At 41.6% G+C, this 21,964-nt stretch overlaps 1 long non-coding RNA gene across 4 annotated transcripts in view; it reads left to right on the forward strand.

Annotated features, from left to right (window-relative positions):
* Window positions 1-572: 572 nt before the first annotated feature.
* LOC121927744 overlaps window positions 573-21,964 on the forward strand; it is a 216,173-nt gene continuing 194,781 nt past the window's right edge. For all 4 annotated transcript variants that reach the window (XR_006103319.1, XR_006103321.1, XR_006103320.1 and 1 more), the window contains exon 1: window positions 573-881. This is a non-coding gene — a long non-coding RNA (uncharacterized LOC121927744). The remainder of the gene's footprint in view (window positions 882-21,964) is intronic.

Raw genomic sequence — 21,964 nt, forward strand, 5'->3', positions numbered from 1 at the left:
GCAGATGCATCCTAAGACTGTGAAACTGCAGGAAATCCTCAATGGCTTCTCATGCCTATCCCAGGCTCAATCTGCTATATACAGCACCCCACATTGAGATATCTGACCCCTACAGCTGGAATGGTAAAATGGAGAATAGCAGTACTTCTGAATGATGTGATATGAGGGAGCAAAGCTGCTTTTTCTACTGCTTCAGCTGGAGAGTTAAAGGACAACAACCCATGTCTAGTCTAAGAGGTAGTGAGCCTACCTGAGTGAAATGTACTCCATACACCTTGAGCAGGATGTAAATCCAACCTCCTTGGCCCTGTGTCACTATATTATGATACTAACTATATTTTGCATATTTTCCCTCATTAAAAAGAAGGGTTTACAATTCTATTGCAGTTAAAATGTTTTTATTTTTTATTATTCGTCCTTTTAAAAAGTCTAAGTGCAGAATGCATTTCTCTTCTCCCCTGCCCTCTTTTGGCTTTCTTATATAAGGCCCCCCTCTGTGCTTAACCCAGTTCTGTCTTACTGGAAAGTATCTGAGTGTTTTATAAAGTCACTAGTGAATTTTATATAACTTTTTCCAGCTCGAATGTTGGATGTTATCCTTTAATCTCCCATGGTGTGTCATTTCATACTACTATACCATAGTGGCAATAATATTACACATTTTAAATGTTAAAAAAGTGCTCCCCTGTATCATATATCATTGTCAAGTTACTCCATTGAATCAAGCACTGTTTATCAGCAGGACCTGCCTCCCCAGGAGAGACAACATGTGTTGTTACAGAGAAAATCACTGAGAAGAGCCAAACGTACTAAACCACAGCTGATATAAAACACAGGAACAGTAGCTTCCCTTCACATCTATCTTCCTTCAAGCTCAAATGGTAAGAGATAAAGATATTTGCTGAAGTACAGGATTCCACATGAAAAGTCTCATGCAGCTGAGAATTGTGGCACTGTACTGCAGAGCCAAAAGAACTAAAATGACCAGTTGTGCCTAAAGATAAAATCTAGTATGTCGTTTTCTGTTCATTATGACATTATCCTACCTTTACTATCTATGGTTGGTACTGGGGTTTGTGCATTTGGACAACTGTTAGGGTCCTGAGCAAGTTTGAACAAGCTGGACCTTTGAATAACTGTCTTTGAACCATCTTCAATAAATATATCACTCTGCCTTTTTTCCCCCTTGTGTAATTGAATGGCTATGTAACTGCATGACTTCGGGCTAGTCTACATGCAAGTGTATTATGTGAATTGCTATGGATTTTCACACATTTGCACCTATGCTTAATTGTCATTTTTTTTTTTTTTGCACAAATTCACATCTATTCAGCTCCCCCTCTACTGAAAATATGCAGCCATGAGAATCTATGCGAAGAGGACTCAAGTTTCCACATTCAGTAATACACCTCCTTGAAAATACTCCTGGATTGTTCTTTTTGTCGCTGTGTGCCTTCAAGCCATTTCTGACTTATGGCAACGCTAAAACTTTCTTGGGCTTTCTTGGCAAGATTTGTTCAGAGAAGGTTTACCATCGCCTTCTCCTGAGGTTGACAGCATGTGACTTGCCCAGTAGGTTTCATGGCCAAGGTGGGAATCGAACCCTGGTCTCCAGAGTTATATTCCAACACTCATGGCACTACATTACTCCCAGACATTCTTATAAAAACCATGGCCCCATACAGACAGGCCAAAATAAAGCTGCTTCGGGTCACTTTGGAGGTATGCTGTTTCAAGGATTCATGCATACTAAGAGTCTGGAAGCTGCACCAAAGCCATGATCCAGTCCTATGCACTAGAGTGCAGCTTTGGCGCAGCTTCTGGACTCTTAGTATGCATGCATCATTGAAACAGCATACCTCCAAATTGATCCGAAGCAGGGTTATTTTGGCCTGTCTGTATGGGGCCATGATTCCTTTCTCTGGAGCTTGAGGAGTCCCTGCCCCACAAAAACCCAAATTCCTCCAAATTGCATCTCGAGGGATCACATTCTAGTCAAATAGAATGAGAAGTATTAAAATCATGGACACAAGCCCTTGGCTTTCCAAGGGATTCTTAACCTAAATTTATCGAATTCTTGCTCTCTATTGACAGAATCTGATAACATATTTGTGTTTAGTTTTGCAAAAGAGTACGGCATTGAGCATTTAACACAGCATGGCTATCATGGATTTTCCTTCTAGAGGTGGAAAGCATATTCGTTATTATTTATTCCCAGCTTTAAAATGGGGTTGCAGAACACTGCCATAGAGGATTTTGCAGGATTTACTCCTGGACATGCTGATGTGTTACAGAACAATTCCGCCTAGAATGACATATGGGTTCCTGTGCAAGCTCCACCTGTTTTTTGCACAGAAAACACTGTTTCTTGACAAAAATATCTTTCTTCTGTTCAGAAAAGATGTGTCTCTAAAAACAAGCTATGCATTTTTCTTCTTGGAATAATTCCTTCACAGTATTTCAGGATGTATGAACATTGGGACAACACTGCAGAAGAATTTTCATTTCTTCCTACATTGAGGAGAAAACTACTGTAATTATTGATCTCCATGTATGAGGATAAAATAGTTGTAGATTTAGATGCCTGTTTCCTATACATGGAAAATCAGCATATCAACAAAATGGTGGTGGTGGTGAAGATGATGATAGGTTTGGGACTCAAGTTGGCTGACAACAGGTAAAAATTTGAAGCATACAAAAGCTAAAGAGAAATTAAGCCATCATAAAATTAAAACATGCTCAAAACACGAACTATTAAACAATAACAATAAGTAGAAGTCCAGAACATTATACAAGGCCTACTGTTTATACTCATGTATAAACCTAGAAATTAAGTGAAAAAGTAACTAAAAAAACCTGAGTTGATTTATCCACAGGTCAATGTAATACACTTTTGAATGAACCATCCTTTTCTCTGAGTAGAGTGATGAAAGGTGGGACTTAGGGACTAAACAGCCCAGCATTTAACACCAGCCTCAGGTTAGAGTGGGGGCATGGCATCACACATCGCATGCCCAGATGCCGCCCTGATGCTGACATCACAGCGCCTGCCTGACTACATGGAGAGAGGCGAAAGGGCATGTCTTTGGTGCAGCATTTAGACGTGCTGCACTAAAGAAGCTCCTAAAAGCCACCACCATGGTGGCAAGGCAGCTTTTTTATGCTTTTACTAGGAGCGGCATTTTGCCGGCTCTTTTTGGGCTGACAAAACACTGGATTGGGGCCACAGCATGTGGTTGCTGTGGACCCAAACCAGCACTCCCAGGGGCAGCACAAAGTCGCTCTATCAGGGCAGTTTGTTTTGCCCTTTAGTTCTGCCCAGGAGCAACTAAAAGAAGCACCAACCCCTTCTACTCTCTCTACGATTTCACTGCTTCTGACCCTTTTCAATGCCTGGGTGGGAAGATGGTGGTGGCGGCAGCTCTTTAGTGCTTCCCTTAAAGGAGCAGCGAGAGAAATTGGACTTTGAAGGATTTGAATAAGACATTTGTGTATGTTGTCAGCTTTTCTGGGTTAAAATCACGCAAGGTTATCACATTATAGTTAAAAACTATAATCACTGATAATTGGTCACTTTTTTTTTTTTTGCTTTACCTTTTCATCCTTTTTGACATGTGTGCATTTTCTTAGCCCTGCTGTGCATGATCATCTCCTCCAAACATTGCACAGCAATGATTTACCGTAGTTCCCTCCTCATACAGCCAGCCTTTAGGGTGAGCAGAAACAATTCAGTTATTATGGTCATAGATCAACACAAAGCAGAAATAGCTATTCCTCTTCCAGCTGCCCCTCACAACCTTCATGCTCATAGGGAGATATCATTGGAGGATGATACTATGTGCTTTTCTGAATGCTAGAATGGCATGTAAACATTTCTTCTCTTCCCAAGCACATTTTGTATATGATGGTCTATATTGACCTCTTATGGGATTGGAGAACAGTTCAGTTTTAGAGCATGTGCTTTGCATGTAGAAATGCCAAGGTTCCCTGGCATTTCCTAATAGGACTAAAATAGAGGTGAAATCCTGCAGACCCTGCCAGTCAGTGTTGACAACACTGGGCTAGGTGGATTAATATAAGACAGCTTCTTCTTCTCCTGTGGCTGTGAATACAGACTGCCATGATTTTACTGTCGAATCCCCCTTTGTATTTGGGGGAGGGGAAAATGACCATCTGTCTCTAGTCCCAGTCACCGAAAACAGACACAGCAGACAATATCTTTGCCGCTGAAGCATGTGCTTCTAGCTCCTCTCTTGGTTCCTCTCATTATGTAAATGCTTAATTTCAAACACAAGCAAGTAATAATAATTTTATTTTAAAAAATAAATTTAAAAAAAAGGAATGAACAAAACCAATTTATTTAGAAATTCATTTTTTTAATTAGGCAAAGCTTAGACTACATGTGTAAAAATCCACCTAATATGTGCATGTGGGAATAAGCCCCGCGCATGATGGTACTTTCCAGTTGCTATGGGAACAGAAAACTGCCTGAGGCAGAGGATCACCTTAGTCTCTGGCTAATTTTCTCACAACTTCATCCATGTTTTGTAAGAAAAAAAGGAGTTTTATTTCCTTCCTTCCTTTTTTTAAAATAAGCCATTGATGCCTAACACTAAACAAAAGCTACATAGGGTACACCTGGCTTCTAAGTCCCTGAAACTTTACATAAGGCTAGGGTTGTATAACAGTACAGAAAGCCATGAAGGTAGACCGACAAATACACAGAAAAAGACTGATTTCCTTCAGGCAGATGTGGCCCATGTCACTCAGTGGGGAGAAACAAAGATACAGAAATATAACTGTAGACAGCTCTGAGCCAACCACTTCTGAAAGCAAATTGATGAATTTCTGCCAATAATGCATCTTTCCCAAAGCGTGTGGCAATCATGACAACTAGCCCTCTAGTGAAATCAGTCGGCAAGGTAAAAGAAGAAAGGAAGAAGTGTGTATTTTTAAAGTAATGAGAGAGACTGAGGATGGGACAAACCCAGAAAGACTCAAGGGGATTGAAAGGCCATGTGTGTGCTCATGGGACTTGCTAGAGGCAGTTTCTCATGGCTCCATCTTTGTGACCCAAGAAATAGCTAGCAGGTAGACTGCTGCAAACATTAATGTCAAATAACTGTAGGTCTGAGTAACAATAATTGCCACTGCCTTTGCAGCTCATGTCTAACAAGTGTCTGGGTCTTCTGGGTTAAAATGGCTTCTTGTGTTTGTACTTCCTGACATCTTCACTTGTCAGGAAAGTGTGTATCTTGCACTCTCAGCTAAGGGGTACCACTCCCCAGATCTGGATCCCTCAGGTTCCTTGCACTCTCAGGAAATTATCACAGCAGTGTGCTGTCCTAACATAATCCTGCTAGTTTAAGAATGGAAGCATACCAGTTTGGCATCATTTCTTATCACACTTTCCCCTGTGATAGCATTTTGGCAATCCATGGTTGCATGATCTCTTTTTCACACTGCCAAATGCTGCTTTTTGGGAGGAAGGGTGGGAATGAATAATTGCAGCTGCCAACAACTTCCCAAAGCTGTCTGTGTCTGAATATAGTCACAGCATCCAGCTTTGGGAAGGTTTTGGTAGTCAGGGCTTCTTCTCACCCTCCATCCTTATGTGTGTGGCTGATGTGTACACATCCACACAACAGCTCTGTGCATTGAAAAGAAGTAGGGGAGGCAAGTGATCCCAGCTGCCACCTTCCCAAAGCCATCTGCTGTGTGCACATTCACACAACAATCCTGCATATCAAAAAGAAGCGGGTGAACAAGTGGTTGTAGCAGTCAGCCACTTCCTAAAGCCAGCTTTCGAAAGGTGTTGGCAGCCATGATCATAGGAAGGAGGAGGGGGACAGGAGGAGAGGAACAGAATCACACCCATGCATACCATGTGACTGCCTGAGAAGTGGAACTGCAGTGCAAGGGACCTACCACACAAAGGTAGAAATGGAATAGCGGTAAGATTGGGAGCCTATTGACAGGTTTTGCCTACCAGTGAAAGGAGACAACAGCATTGAATGAAATGCAAGGCAGCATCAGGACAAATATGACACTGGAGCTTACCGCACAGGTCCTCCTGGGTCTGTTCTCAGAATGGAACGGAAGGAGCAGGAACGAGTGGGGGACGGATTTTACCACACACTCCAGTCCCTCATCCATTCCCCCTCTCTTCCGTTCTTAATCTGTTCCAGAGGGGGCAATTTTTGAGAACTGTTCAGAACAGTACTCAAAAAGCATTCCCTCTGGAACGGAATGAGAACAGAAGAGTGAGGGAACGGAACGAGTGAGGGACTGGAGTGTGCGGTAAAATCTGTCCCCCACTTGTTCTGTTTCCTGCCGGGCTGTTCTGAGAATGGCCCACAAGCCCAGTGCGGTAAGCTTCATTGTGTAATAAGTACAGTTGAACTTTGGTATCCACTGGAGATCCATTCCAGACCCCTCTGTGCATACCGGAAAATGTGGAACCTCAAGTCCCATTGTGCCTAATGGTGATGTGACATGCACACAGCTGCTAATACAGCTGGTGCATACACTGCCATTGGAGACAGCTTGTCATGCATGTATGCTGAAATCCACAGGTGGCAAGCCTGCAGTTAACAAGGTACTGGCCAAAAACACTTATTATGTTAAAATTATACATTTTAGCTTTGTGTGATAATCTCCCCAGTCTCCACCGGAGCTTCAGTTCCATTTTTCAGGCTTGGACCTGGGTGCTAGCTCTTCATATGTTTAAGCTTTTCCTGCCTTGAAGTGCAGCTTTGGGTTCCTTCTTTAACCATAGGTCCTGTATTTCCTTGCTAAAAAGCAAGGGGTATTCACATCCCTGAAATGACAGAAGAGCATCTGCAGGAGACAAGACATTAAAAGATACCTAGAATTTGGGGTGTTTTAGTGGAAATGGAAATGGGATTTCTGCTGAGGGAATGTTTGCAATTAGCTCATTTTCCAAAGGATGCATATGCTATTCCCTCTGCACAATGTTTGCTGAGATTCTTTCCTTCACAGAGATGTTACCAAGGAAACTATGGCATTAATTTTGGATATTCTCCCTAGATTTTGAAAAAGAGGAAAGTACTGAAAATCCTACTAGTTTCCTTATTATAGATGCTGACTCTGCCTGTCTTAGCTTGCTATTATGTGGAGATTTTCTCCATCTGCTGGCTGCATGGAAGGAGCTCAGGAGCAACATTCCTAATGCAAAACAATACCAGTCACAAGCAGCAATGCCAAAGAAAGGATGTTTTTCTTAAAGCCTCCCCAGTTCATTAGAGTATATAACTTTGGAGGTTTGTGAGTGTGTGAGTGTGTGTAAGGAAAGATTTTTTTTGGTGTAAAAACCAGTCCACACAATTTTTACACCAAAATAAACATCATCATCATCATCATCATCATCATCATCATCATCATCCAATGCACAAAAACTCTTGCAATCTTGTTTAGCATAGAACAAACATTTGAAATTTTATATTATCACATGCAAAAATGAAATAAGTAAAGAATTGTACACCTTGGAACTAGTAATAGTAATTTAGGGGCTCTACAGACCACCTCACGGCACGGCTCTGATTTGGCCTTTGGAGTGGCTCCCTTTTGCACCCTCCAAAGGGCTCCATAGCCACGGCGGTGCAGCTGTATGCCACCCCTTCAGGGCTGCGCCATCTGGACGCAACACCGGAGGCGCACAATGATACTGCACACCATCTAGAGCGGTGTGCGGCATCATGACATCCTGGGGGGGAGTCAGGGAGTCCATCATCAGGATACTGCACCCTAACTTCACCCACAGGTTATCCTTTTGGGTTGGTCTGTATGGGGCCTTAATTATTATAGCCAAAGATCCCAGAGATGAATGGTGTATAAGAACAATCAGTGATACAGAAGATTTGACACAATTGGAAATTGAAAGCTTGCACCTTACAATTCTGATAGGATCTGAGTGTTGCATTGTGTGAATAATTCAACAGAAGAGCAGTATTAATTATCTGAAAGTAGTTGTGAAGATGAGGATGATAAGGTTTCTGAATATGCAGCTTGTAATCAGAATTCAAATAGTTTCTCCCTATGAAATACTTTATGTGTTCTGGTGGAATAAATGGGTTTCCTTTATATGGGAAAAAGTTTCTAGTTGTTACTGATAAGTTAGCTGGTGGGAGGTTTTATGCACCAGAATTGTTACATACAAAAATAAACAGTTTAATTTACTTTCAAAGTAGCTGTTCTTAATACAGGTTAGGGAACGCCACTGAATCTCTGTTGTAATATCAAGGATCTCTGGATCTCTTTCATAACACCAACAACCACCCAAAACCTGAACCAGTGTTAAGGCTATTGAGATTATCAGTTCTATGTCCAGGACCAAATTCACTGCCCTTCTGTTCCAGGTGTCTGAATATGGATATATACTGGTTTCTTTTGCTTACCTACCACTTGTGGAAACATCATTAATGTATGCACTCATTTCCTCTTTCTTAGTTTTTTTTCACATGGATACAGACATGTGCACAACATGTGTTGAATTGTGATATTGTTGAGAGGAAATGGTGGCTGGGGTGGAATGGAAGGTTCAATCCCATAGTAACAGGGAAATAATTGTCTAGATCCAGCTCTAATTGCATAAAACGATATGTATGTGTATGTGTGTCTGTGCCTTCAAGTCACCTGTTAACTTAGGACAACCCCGTGAATTTTATAGGGGTTTCTTGTAGAGTTCATTCATAATGACCCTTCCAAGTCTTAGTCTGATTCTTAACTGCAGTCTTGATTCTGATTAATGACAGAGCCAAGATATGCAAAATCTTAAACTGTTTCAATGTCTCCGTTATCTACTTTAAAGTTACCCATGGTCATTATCTTTGTACTCTTAATGTTCAACTGTAAATCTGTCTTTGCATTTGTCTTTGCATTTTGTTCATTAATCATTCCAAATAGTTTGCTATTTTCTGCTGGTAGTACAGTATCATCTACATAAATTTCTGATGTTCCTTCCTCCAATTTTCACACCTCCTTCTTGAAAATCTCATCCTGCTTTATGAATGGTACATTCAGCATGCAGTTTCAAAATATAGATTAATAAAATGCAGCCTTACCTAACCCCCTTTGCCACTTGGAAACAATCAATTTTCTCCATCTTGTCCTGCATGCAAGTTACACATAAGGATAGTTAAATATTGTGGCACATTAATTCCTTTAATAATGATACATAATTTTTCATGATTTACACAAAAACACAGGTTTTGCTATAATTTATAATTCACAGGCTGATGTTCTTTGGAATTTCTTTGGTGTGCTCCATTATCCAACATATGTTTGCAATATGATCACCAATGCCTTTTCCTTTCCTGCAGCCAACTTGGACATCTGGCAATTCTCACTTCATATATAGTAAAAGTCTATGTTGTAGAATGTTGAGCATTACTTTTCTAACATAGAAAATTAATGCAATGGTCCTGTGGTTACTGTAATGCCTGGTGATCCTTTTTGAGGACTGGAATGTATATTGAAAGTTTCCAATCTGTGGGCCATTCTTTTGTTTTCTATTTTTACTGACAGGTTTTAATTAGAACTAGAGTAGATTCTGTCTCTATAGATTTAAGGAGCTTTACTGATATGCATCTGTTCCTGGTGATTTACGTCTCTCAAGTGCTCTGAGTGCAGCTTCCACTTCACTTTCTAAAACTGTGGTTCATTTTCAAATGATTCTTCCTTGAATTAATCTGTCATTCTTTCATCTCTTTTATATAGTTCTTCAGTGCATTGTTTCAATTGTCTTTTTATTCTTATGTAGTCATACAATGAGCTCCCTTCTCCACTCTTAGTTTAAATTTCCCTTTGATTTCTCAGATGTTGTGGAAGAGCTCATCTTCTTTTGCCATGTTCTGTTTCTTTTAATTTATTATAATAGTTCTTTTTATACCTGAACAAAAGTAATTGAATTGTTGCATTAAGGTTTCTGACTATTTCTCTTACCTTTTACTTTTGCTTCTCATCTGTCCTTAACTGCATGAAGTGTTTCATCTGTCATCCATCTGTCAGGGCTTCAGCATATAACCTTTCAGATTCTTCTTCTTTTATCTTTGTAGTTGGAGCATAAACTTGGATTATGGTTGTACTGATGGGGTTTCCTTGAAATCTAATTGTTATTATTCATTCTGACATTACATTATATCCTTTGACTGCTTTTGCTACATCTCTATTCACTATTAATGGCACCCCATATCTTCTTAGATTTTCATTTTCTGAGTAAAGCACTGTAGTTATCTGCCTGAAAATGTCCTACTTCTGTTCACTTTAGCTCTTTCATCTAAAGTACTGCAATGTTTATACATACCATTTATTGTCTTATTGTGTCCAGCTTCCCCTAATTTATGCTTCTCACATTCCATGTTCCTATATGTGTCATGTAGCTTTGGACTTTTCTTTCACCTCTGAGCATGTCAACAGTAGCTCAGTGTCCTTTCACCTTGAGTTCAGTTGCATCATTAGCCAGAACACTATTCACACTGCATAGCATTGCTGTACCTCAGTAGCTCATTGAGTGCCATTCAACATGGGAGTCTCCTCTTTTGACACTATTTCTTGAGCATTTTGGATTGTCTCACTGTGGTTTTTTTGTGGTATTAGACATTCAAAAGGGGGTTACTGTGTCTCCTTCTATGTAGTACCATCAAATGTTAGTGATTGTGGCATGCCATTGTCTCTGAAAGATCCCCAAGTAGTGTTACTCCCTGCTACAGCTGCTGCCCAGTAGCTGTTTGGCACATTTAGTTTGGCTACTCAGCAAAAGCCTGCCTGACATGGGGGTTCCTACTAGTAGCAATCCTGCCACAAGCATAGCCTCTTGCTTCATAGGAACATGCAATCCCACCACTATAGAAAAGTAGTGCCATTGATGTGAAATCTAAAATAAGTACAACTACACTGGTTTATTGTAAACCACAGTGTTCAAGATTAATAATAATAATAATAATAATAATAATAATAAATTTTATTTATATACCGCCCTGTGGTGAACCAATCCGGGCGGTTTACAAGATTAAAATAACATACAGCATAAAAACAATATATTTCCCTCCCCCCTTAAAAAGTTATTAAACTGCATATCTTATTTAAAACCACAATAACTAGTTAGAACAACAATAAATTAAACAAAATAATACCAACCGATAAACCACTGCAACTTCAGTTCTAAAGAAAAGAAAAGGGGGCTTTGGAGACATTACTGAGGAGGGGGGAGATCCTGAGGCCGGGATATTTTAGTCTTGGAAGGCCTGCCTGAAGAGATCCGTCTTGACAGCCTTTTTGAAGCTGTCCAAAGATGTTAATTGATGTATCTTGTCCGGCAGGTCATTCCAGAGCCTGGGGATGACAGCAGAAAAAGCCCTCCAGGAGGTTGCCACAAGCCTTGATTTCCTCCCAGAGGACCAAAGGGCGTTGGGAAGAATTGTATGGGAAGAGGCAGTCTCTGAGATAGCTTGGACCCAAGCCATTTAGGGCTTTAAAGGTAATAACCAACACCTTATACTGGGCCCGGAAACCAATAGGCAGCCAGTGGAGGGACCTCAGAACCGGAGTGATGTGGTGCCTTCTAGATGTTCCTGACACAAGCCTGGCTGCCATGTTTTGAACCAGCTGTAGTTTCTGAACCAGGCACAAGGGTAGCCCCATGTAGAGCGCATTACAGAAGTCAAGGCGTGAGGTTACCAGCGCGTGCAGAACAGTCTCGAGATCCCTTACTTCCAGAAAAGGGCGCAGCTGGCGTATCAGCCAAAGCTGATAACAGGCGCTCCTGACCGTTGCATTCACCTGATTTGTCATCAGGAGCGACGAGTCAAGGAGTACCCCCAGACTGCGAACACAGTCACTGAAGGAGAGTGTGATCCCTTCCCAGACTGGCGGTTGCAACCCAATTCTTGGTTTCGGGGCCCCTACCATGAGCACCTCCGTCTTGTTCAGATTCAGCTTCAATCTGTTTTTCCTCATCCAGCCCATTACTGCCCAAAGACATTCATTGAGAGAAGAGATGCCATTAGAATTCGAGGCCGACAAACAAAACATGGAGAAATAGATTTGGGTGTCACCAACATACTGATAGCAACCAGCACCATAACTCCGTATGATCTCACCCAGCTGCTTCATATAGATGTTAAACAACATAGGGGACAAAATAACTCCCTGAGGGACCCCACAAAGGAGCTCCCTCTTTCTGGAGCTACTGTCCCTGAGCAGCACCTTCTGGGACCTACCCGAGAGAAAGGACTGGAACCACTGCAATGCAGTGCCTCCAATACCTAATCCCACAGGAGGATGCCATGATCTATCGTATCGTATCGAAAGCCGCTGAGAGGTCTCAGAGCACCAACTGAGCCACACTACCCCTGTCGATGCTGAGACGCAGATCGTCAGTCAAGGCAACCATGGCAGTCTCGACCCCAAAGCCTGTCCTGAAGCCAGTTTGAAATGGGTCTAGATAATCGGTTTCATCCAAGGCAGCTTGGAGCTGAAGAGCAACCGCCCTCTCGATTACCTTGCCCAAAAATGACAGCAAAGAAAGAGGCCTGTAGTTGTTCATATCCAGGGGGTCCAGGGAAGGTTTTTTTTCAGAAGCGGCTTAACAGCCGCTTCCTTCAGACAAGATGGAACATGCCCTTCCCTGAAGGATGCATTGATGATATCCGTGAGGAATCTCCTCAGTTCATCCCCCCCTGGATGGCCAGCCATGATGGGCAAGGGTTGAGAGGGTAGGTTGTTTTCCTCACCTTACGAAGCAGCTTGTCCACGTCCTTGGTACTCACCGATTGGAGTTGATCCAGAATAACTTCATCGACGGAGTCACTGGGCACCTCGCCTATAGATTCTGTTACAACAGTGGCGTCTAAGTTGGCTCTTATCTGAGAGATTTTATCTGCGAAGAAGTTGTTAAACGCATCACAGCAGGCCATCGTCGGGTTAAGCAAGGGATTTGGTGCAGGAGGTACCTGTGTCATTTCCCTCACCACCTTAAACAGCTCTGCTGGACGGGACTCTGTAGACGCAATATGTGCAGAGGAGAAAGCTCTCTTCGCTGCACGAATTGCCTCCCAATAGGAACAAAGAAAGTTCCTATGGCGAGTTCTGTCAGATAGGAGTTGAGTCTTCCGCCACCTACGCTCTAGTCGTTGTCCGAACCGCTTCATTCTCCTAAGTTCTGATGTATACCATGGCCTACGATTTGAAGCCAATTGGCAAGGACGCTTGGGAGCAATCGTGTCGATAGCCCTGGTAAGATCGGTGTTCCAGGTATCAACCAGAGCATCAACAGGGTCACCGGCATTCCCAACCATTAAACCCTCTAAGGCTCTCTGGAATCCTATCGGTTCCATTAGCCTTCGAGGGTGGACCATTCGGATGGGTCCACCACCCTCGGTGGGGCAGATATTGGCTCTCAGTGCTGTCTTGACCAGGAAATGATCCATCCATGACAATGCGGAGGTACCTAACACCTCCGCCCACGGATATTCCTGTTCCGTACTAAAGATTGCATCGAATGTATGACCTGCACACTGTGTGAGCCCAATGACCAGTTGGGATAGGCCCATGTTTGTCATGGTCTCCCATGATCTCCTGAGCCACGCCTGTTAAGCTGGTCTCGAGCGGAATGTTGAAGTCCCCCAAAACCAGAAGTCTGGGGGACTCCAACAGTAGCTCAGAGACCAGCTGTGTCAGCTCAGTCAGGGAGTCTGCTAGACAACGGGGTGGTCAGTAGACTAGCAAAATCTCCAGACTATCCCTGGTATTCAGACTGAGATACATACACTCGAAGTGGACTGTGTTCCGGACAGGTATCCTGGTCAAGGTCAGGTGGTTCTTGTGTACCAGAGCCACTCCACCCCCCCGCCCACTTCTCCTCACCTGCTCACTGACAGAGTACCCAGCTGGGAGGGCCTGCACCCAGATGACTGCGCTATCCTCTCCCAGCCAGGTCTCTGTGAAACTTTGGTTAATTAAGATAGTAGATGTCCATGGGTAACTCCCCCCACCCAACTCTTTGCTCATCATATTGGAATGTGAAACACCAGCTACATTAATTGCTTTCTTGGAAGTTGGTAACTCTGTATAAAAGAGAACTCTCTTCTCCCTACTTAACCTTACTCGTGCTTTGCTCCCTTCTGTCCCTCCTTTTTTTTTTTTTTATTATCTTGGGCTGCCTGTGATTTGGACTTTGAATGTCTGTGCTTAGCATGTGTATATGCAAGGTTAAATGCTTACTCTGCACAAAACTATTAGGGGGCTGAACATTTAATCGGGGATAATCATACTACATGACAGTAGCTTGCAGCTATCTTCTGTATCCATTATGTTTGTCTCACCAACTTCAGCCTGATGAGAAATGCTTGAAGCCGGCAGCCTAGAGGAGAGAGGCATAAAACAGAAATAGAGGTATCTAACTGCAATCTGATAAATGTACCTTGGGGCATTATCTCTCAGTGCTTTGGAGGCTGTACTGTTTTGTTACTTGCTCATTATTTCCAGAAATCCACAAATTCGCTTAAAATCCACGGGAAGTACTGTGGTCATTTAATCATCTTGCATATGCTTTGAGTTAGCAAATAATGGAGTATCTGTTATCTATCTACCAACTGTGGTTAAGGAGAAACCTGTGGGATCATATGCTTCCTCCACTCCCTGGAGCTATTTCCCTCTGACACTTTTAAAGTCATTTAACTTTAACACTAGCTCGGTTATTGTGGGACATGTCAGCAGCACCCTTATTGTGCTGCTGGGGCTGTAACGGAGAGCACTCCCAGCTGTCCAATCAGAAGGCAGCTGAGGGCCAGCCAATCGCCTGTGGGCTGGAACGTTTGAAAATTCCGAACGGTCAGTTGGGGAGTCAGTTGGGACTCAGGCAGTAGAAGGTTCAGTTGGGGTTGGAATGTTGAGGAGTTAGGACCTGGAATCCAGAGAAGAAGGATTTTCAGGGGTTAGAGAAAGATGGTTAGGGGTAGAGTCTGAATGGAAAACAGGCTCCCTACCATTATACTGCCAGGGCCCTAGAAAAGAGAGTGCCTGGAGTAAAATATCCTGCGGGATAGTGTTAGTTAGGGGAAAAGACTAGTCCCGAGAAGGGCTATAGTCTTGAAGTCTCTGAGGGGACAGTGTGTTAAACGAATAAATTTGATCTTTTAGACCAAGGGAAGGACTACAGATTAGGAAAAGGGTCACAGCTGATATAAGAGTTTCTGTAAACCTCTGCAACTAATTTATTAAGAGACACGTTCACAACAGCTTAGTACTGACAATCTTTTATTCTGTTCTGTTTCTAAAATAAACTTATTTTATTGATTTACAATCAATCTGCTTGGCCTAAGTGATGAGTTTTTAAACACGCTACCAACTACATATTCGAAGGCTAGAGATTTAAAACTTTGTTACCTCATCATATAGAAGGAAGATTGTTACAGGGGCCAACTAGCTTTTCTGTTTCTAGATATGGTTTGACACTTTGCTTTGGTTAATTATTCCTGGCCAAGAGAGAAACAAGATTTGTTGTGTAGAGTTATAAATCCTCTCTTCCATCTTCTTTTTTCTCAGAGATTTTGGATAGAAAATGAGGGTGAAAATGATTCTGGGGACAGGGAGCACTTAGGTGGGATATAAAAGATATTCAGATAAGTTGTAACAGAATGTAGAAAAAATATATATGGAATTATATAATGTATAAAATTCATTGTATGAACTTTAGTTTCAATAATATATATATATATATATATATATATATATATATATATGAAGTAAATCCTCTCTTGTCTCTTTGTTTTTCACAAAATCAAGAAACTGCAGAATTTTTATCCTAGCCTGTAAGATGAGTGAAATACTTTCTATCAGTCTTGAGATAATTTTTGCATTTGCAGGAATGATTTTAGTGCAAATTGCGCAAATTGCACTGATAGTATGGCTAAATTAGAATAGTTTTTGCAGAGACTTTTGAAGATAAGAAGCAATGGGTGGATTGTTTGTGTTCTTTTTTCATCAATTGTCCAGTCCTCCTTCTCTCTCTCTCTCTCTCTCTCTGCATGCAAGTGTCCGTATGTTGCTTCACAGAGGGAAAAGAGAATAGCTCTGTACAGTCATTTTTGGAAAAAATGTTGGAATCTCAACAAAAAGCACAGTCTTCCTTTTCTCAGTCTCACTGTGGAGGCGAGAACTAACAATGAGAATAGGAGTTTTGGTAACAGCTTTCATACTGCAAGCTGGAACCACAGTTAAGGCTGTTAGTAATTTATTGTATAACAACACAAGATGAAAATGGGGAATTTCACCAGGCAGGAAAATGCTGGAAAGGGGACTATAGAGTCACAGATCTGACTCTAGGTTTTGTAACCATGAAAGTCATTAACATTTCCTCCTAAAATATTGTGTCTATTTCTTGTTGTTGTTAACTGCACTCGAATTGACATTGACTCATGGTGACACCATGGATGAGACTTTTCCAAGACCCCGTGTCCTCCACTTCTCTGCTCATGTCCTGCAGGCTCAGGCCCTTGGCCTCTCTGACTGAGTTCAACCACCTGACATGTAATCTCTCTCTCTTTCTACTGCTTTCTACCTTTCCTAGCATTATGGTCTTTTGTAATGATTTATGCCTTCTCATGATATGGCCAAAGTACAATAGTCTCAGTTTACTCATCCTGGCTTCCAGGAGGAGTTTGGGCTCGATCTGTTCTAGAACCCATTTGTTTATCTTCTTCGTCATCCATGGTATCTCACCCCTCTCCTCCAACATCAATTCTCAGAACAGTTTATTTTATTTAGGTCTGCATTCTTCACTGTCCAGCTTTCACATCTGGATGTAGTGATGGGGAATATGATGGCTTCGATGATCCTCATTTTAGTGTTCAGAGTTATATCTTTATACTTCAGGTTCTTGTCCAGTTCTTCCACAGTTGCCCTTCCCAATTGTTGCCTTCTTCAGTTTCTTGATTGCAGTCTCTGTACTGCTCAGTGTTTAACACAAGGTATGGAAATTTCTTGACTATTTCAATTTTCGGAACCCCCTGCATAAGCCGAATAGTGTGTAAGCTCAAGTCCCATTCGATTGAATGGGGCTTGTGCTCACAACATGGGAGAGTGAGCATGCCATAGGCATGTGCACCATTCATTCTCCCATTGCGCGGCTTTCGCATAAGCTAGAAGCCGCATTTGGGGTGCTCGCCTATAGCGTGAGTGCACTATACAAGATCGGGTGGGGATGTTCTCCGGAAGAGATCCATCTTAACTGCCCTCTTAAAGGTCTCCAAGGAGGTAGTAAGACGGATCTCTTCTGGGAGACTATTCCAAAATCTTGGTGCAGCTATGGTAAAAGCTCTTTGGGAAGTTGAAGCTAGTCTAGTTGTTGCATTCCTGCATCCTTTATACTTTAAATAATTTGTTGTTCTCAGTGCTTGAAGAATTTGTAAATTTTGATGTGAACTGATGATACCTGCACCTCTTGGATTAATGTAAGGAACAGAATTTAGTTATTCATCAGCAATCCCACTTTCCAAATGTTGCAGTGCACTTAAAAATAAATAAAAAATAGAAAATGTGCATTTTAACACAAAATGTGTTTTAAAAATTGCACATAGATGAAAAATGTTTTAAATGTATCTTTAATTTTTTTTAAAACCCAGAACTTATATGGTCTTTTAAAAGGCAGAACAATCCTATCAGAAATATGGGTGAAAATGACTGCTATGTCCATCTCTAATTATTAAATGCTATTACTTTAAAAATGAGGCATTCAAGCATCATCTTGGTTTGTCTTATCATAAAATTATTGTGGTTTGCCATTTTTGTTTTCATCACTGGCAAGCCTACCATTTTAGACTTAAACCTCCCCCCCCCTTCCTTTGAGCTCTACTATTTCAAACACCTTGGCATCGTTTTGGACTTGCATGTGCTTTTTTTTTTTTACTGTCATATCAAATCCATTTATTTAAGCTTTTGTGAACCTCCAAGCTTTCTTGAAGGGATTGTCTCTTTGTATATCTGCACTGATAGCTTGCTTCTACTTTGAAAAGTTTTGGCACTGGAGGAAATGGATTTATTCTGCTCCACCCAAATTCTAGGGAGAGGATTATAGGCACTAAATAAATTCCTTAGGTACATATAAAGAAGTATAATGCAGTGAGGTAGACTTGAGTTGTTTGACACAGACTTCAATAGGACTTCAGTTGTTCCAATGACTTGACTTGGACTCGACTCTGCCACAAATGAAGCACTGACTCAACATGAGACTTGCAAATTTTTAGGTATCGACTTGCTGGTATTGGAGGAGGAGTCTTCTAAAGCATTTCTAAGCAGCAAACAAAGCTTGCCCCCAGAGCACAGAAAGTGTTTCTTTGAGGGGAACACAGCAAATAAGCCTGGCAATATCCACTAGAGCTTTTTCTTAGCCGCAGGGAAGATTCTCTTCCAGCTTTCTCACAGACTGCCAAGCAGAGCTCAGTCCTCCCTCTTTGAAGCCCAGCCTCTAGTTTAGTTTTCCCATTTGCTCACATATCCCTCCTGCTTCTTCCTCAACCCAAATGAAACCTGCTCCCACTCCCCTTACTGCCACTGATCGACCTCCTTTCCCTCCCCCACCTCCACTGGAAACACACAGACATAAACACAACCCAACCAATGATGATGCTCAAGTTAGCATCTCTGTAGCCTGCTTGCAATCTTGCTGACTCCTCCTTACCCTTTTCTTTGCCATGGGGACACTTTGGAAGCTCCTTCCCTGGATCCCCCCCTCCGAAATCAATCAGGATTTTCAGTCCATTGCCTAATGCACCCAGATCATGGAAGGCATTTCTCCAAGGAGAACAACAGTCTGCCAATGTATTAGAGAATAGAGCTGCCTATGATATATAATTTAATTTTCTTTATACCTATATTTGTGCACATCTTGATTTTATAGTTATTGAAATCCCACCACCCCTGCACACACACCTCCTTTTTTTGGTTAAAGTTGGCACCCAGATTTGAGACTCAATGAGACTCAACCAGAAAGCATCATGCAATGATTTGAGACTCGACTTGAAACTATCTTCCAAGCACTTGAGACTTGACTTTAGACTTGAGGATAGGGTCTTGAGACTTGACTTGACATTTGGACTAAAAGACTTGAATACATCACTGGCATAATGTCAGCTGGAGATGTCTGTGGGCCATGATACTACTTCAGCTTGGCAAAGGTTTAGTTCCCTTACTGTAATGGAGACTGACGGATTAGGGTTACATCTACACTGCAGAATTAATGCAGCTCCCTCGGAGTGTAGTGGAGTCTCCCTCCTTGGAAGTCTTCAAACGGAGGCTGGATGGCCATCTGTCAGGGATCCTTTGATTTGGATTTCCTGCATGGCAGGGGGTTGGACTGGATGGCCCTTGCGGTCTCTTCCAACTCTATGATTCTATGAGCTTGATACTGCTTTAATGGCCATGGCTCAATGCTATGGAATTCTGGGATTTCTAGTTTTTAGAGATATTTAGTTCTCCCGTCCTCCCTCCCTTTACAAAACAGGTTTGATCTGATGTTATAATCCCCTGTTCCTATCTTTGAGCCTTTTTAAGGAAACAGAGCAAACCCAGAAAGCTATTTGGAAGACCATGAGAAGAGTTACTCTGAGTCTCCACAGTAACAACTGAAACCTGATCGTTCTGACATAAACAACTAGCAAAATTAAAATTATACCTTTAAATTACATCATATGCACAGCCTAGATGTATTTACACGTAGATTGCATCATGTGGTTAAGGTGAAAGGTTGGTAAGATGTGTTGTTTTTAAAGAAAAATTTAAAATAAATTTTTTTAAAAAAAAACTAAGTAAAAAGATAAACACTGGGGCTTTCTCCTTTCTCTTCCCACAGAACCTGGTACCACTCACACCATCTCTTTAGCATTTTAAAGGGATGCAGGTGAACACCACAGCCTGCTCCTGCTAAAAAGCAAATGTCTGGGGAACCCTGGTGTCACCTTAGAGTATCACCTGGGGCAGTCCTCACTCCTCCACACCCCTCTGATGATGCTCCTAGTCATGGTGGGACTTGGCTGTTTTTTGTATGCATGGTTACATTTCATTTTTAAAGGTCAAATTACACATAAACCAGGATACATGTTCTGCACATTTTAATTAAGACTTTACATCACTTGACTATATCTTTATTTTTTATTTTTTTAAAAATTTGAATTTCAGTGAGAGTAAATTTGAAAATGTAGGGTTAAGAGGTGAAGGTATCCCCTTGGTTTATTCCACACTCATTTTTTTCCTCTTTGCAAACTAGGACTGAAACAGTTAAATATGGCCTTTCAAAGGGAAAAAAAAGCTAATATCTTTTCTGTATTAAATTGTAATTTTTCTCACTCTTCCTGTCTTTGATATATTGAAAAGTAGCTGTATTCATTTGGCAATGTGAAGATTTAAATCAAATAAGTGATTAATCAATGGTCATTCAATAAGGATAATACGTATAGACACATTCTAAGGAAATGCATGGCTTGTTTAAAGTACAGCATTAATACATTGCATTATTCCTTGAAACCACCCAATTATCATTGAAATGCAGTTGACTGGCTAAGCTACAATGGGCTAATAAGCATTCAGTGGATTTTGTTTACCCAACTGTCTAGACGAAGAAGATAATTAAAATAGACTGAAGGAATTCTGAGGAAGGAAGAAAAGCTTCCTCTTTAATATCTGTTAATAGATCTTGACTAAGGACAATGGCAAAGCCAACCGAGGTTAACACATACTAACTAAATATGGGGAAAATACACATGCATATTTAAATCTGAAATATTTAATTTAAATCATATATTTTAGATGTATTTTAGTTGGACAGCATCTTCATAACAATTACTTACCAGGCCAGGTTAATTGCCCAGCTCACCCAAGATTGTCTGTGATGGCTGGAGTTGGAACTCTGGAAGAGCATATTTCCCATTATATGTTATCTGATCTTTTAAGGTAGAAGTGGATGAGGTGGGGTGAATAAAATCACCACATTTTGCCGCTCTTTTGATATTTTTAGTCAATTTTTAAATATTTGGCAATATTGGAGGGGTCTTCAAGGGTCTGTGAAAAAGACGATTTCCAACATCACTCATGTTTCTGTCTTACTTGCTTCATCAACTCCGTAGAGAACCAGGGAGTGGTTTGGCTCCACTCCATAAGAGGGGACATTCAAGAGCAATTGTGTCCACTGCCCTGGCCATTTCCCCATTCCAAAGGTTGGCCAGAGCTTCAACAGTATCACCTGTTGAGATGACAGGAAACTCCGCAAGAGCCATCAGGAATCCATTCAGATCCATTAGCTTCCTGGGGTGGGCCACCCTATTCATTCTCCCACCCCTGCAGAGTTTCAGAGTCCCAGTGAGTCTAAACCTGATCAGAGAATGATCTGTCCATGACAACAGAACTACAGAGAATTCTTGCACTACAAGATCAATATCACCTCACCCAGCACAGCAAACAAAATCCAGAGTGTGCCCAGCAGCATGGCTAGGGCCAGATACCACTTGGGACAGACCCATGATTGTCACAGAGGCCATGAACTCCTGAGTCACTCCCAACTGGACAATATGGATGTTGAAGTCCCCCAACACTAATAGCCACAGGTAATCCAACACCAATCCTGAGACCACCTATTTCAGGAAGGGAGACTATTGAGCAGCAGGGTGGGTGGTACACCAACATAATCCCTAGCCTGTCCTGGCTACCTGTCTTTAGGTATACACAGCCAAACCCAGTAGACTGTGTGAGAGGGCATCTGGTCAGGGGGACCATGGAATCATGATAGACCATTGCAACTCCATTGCAGACCAGGTCAGTATGTTCATCCAGAATCAGATCCTGAATGGCACTTGTTTTTCAATTAACTGATCTGGCATTCAGCAGTTGCATTTTCAACCTGGAGGGACTATCACCAAGGCTATCCATTCTACTTGAGATGGGAGACAATTGGGAG

The sequence above is a fragment of the Sceloporus undulatus genome, chromosome 4, assembly GCF_019175285.1.
Source record: "Sceloporus undulatus isolate JIND9_A2432 ecotype Alabama chromosome 4, SceUnd_v1.1, whole genome shotgun sequence".
NCBI lineage: Eukaryota > Metazoa > Chordata > Lepidosauria > Squamata > Phrynosomatidae > Sceloporus > Sceloporus undulatus.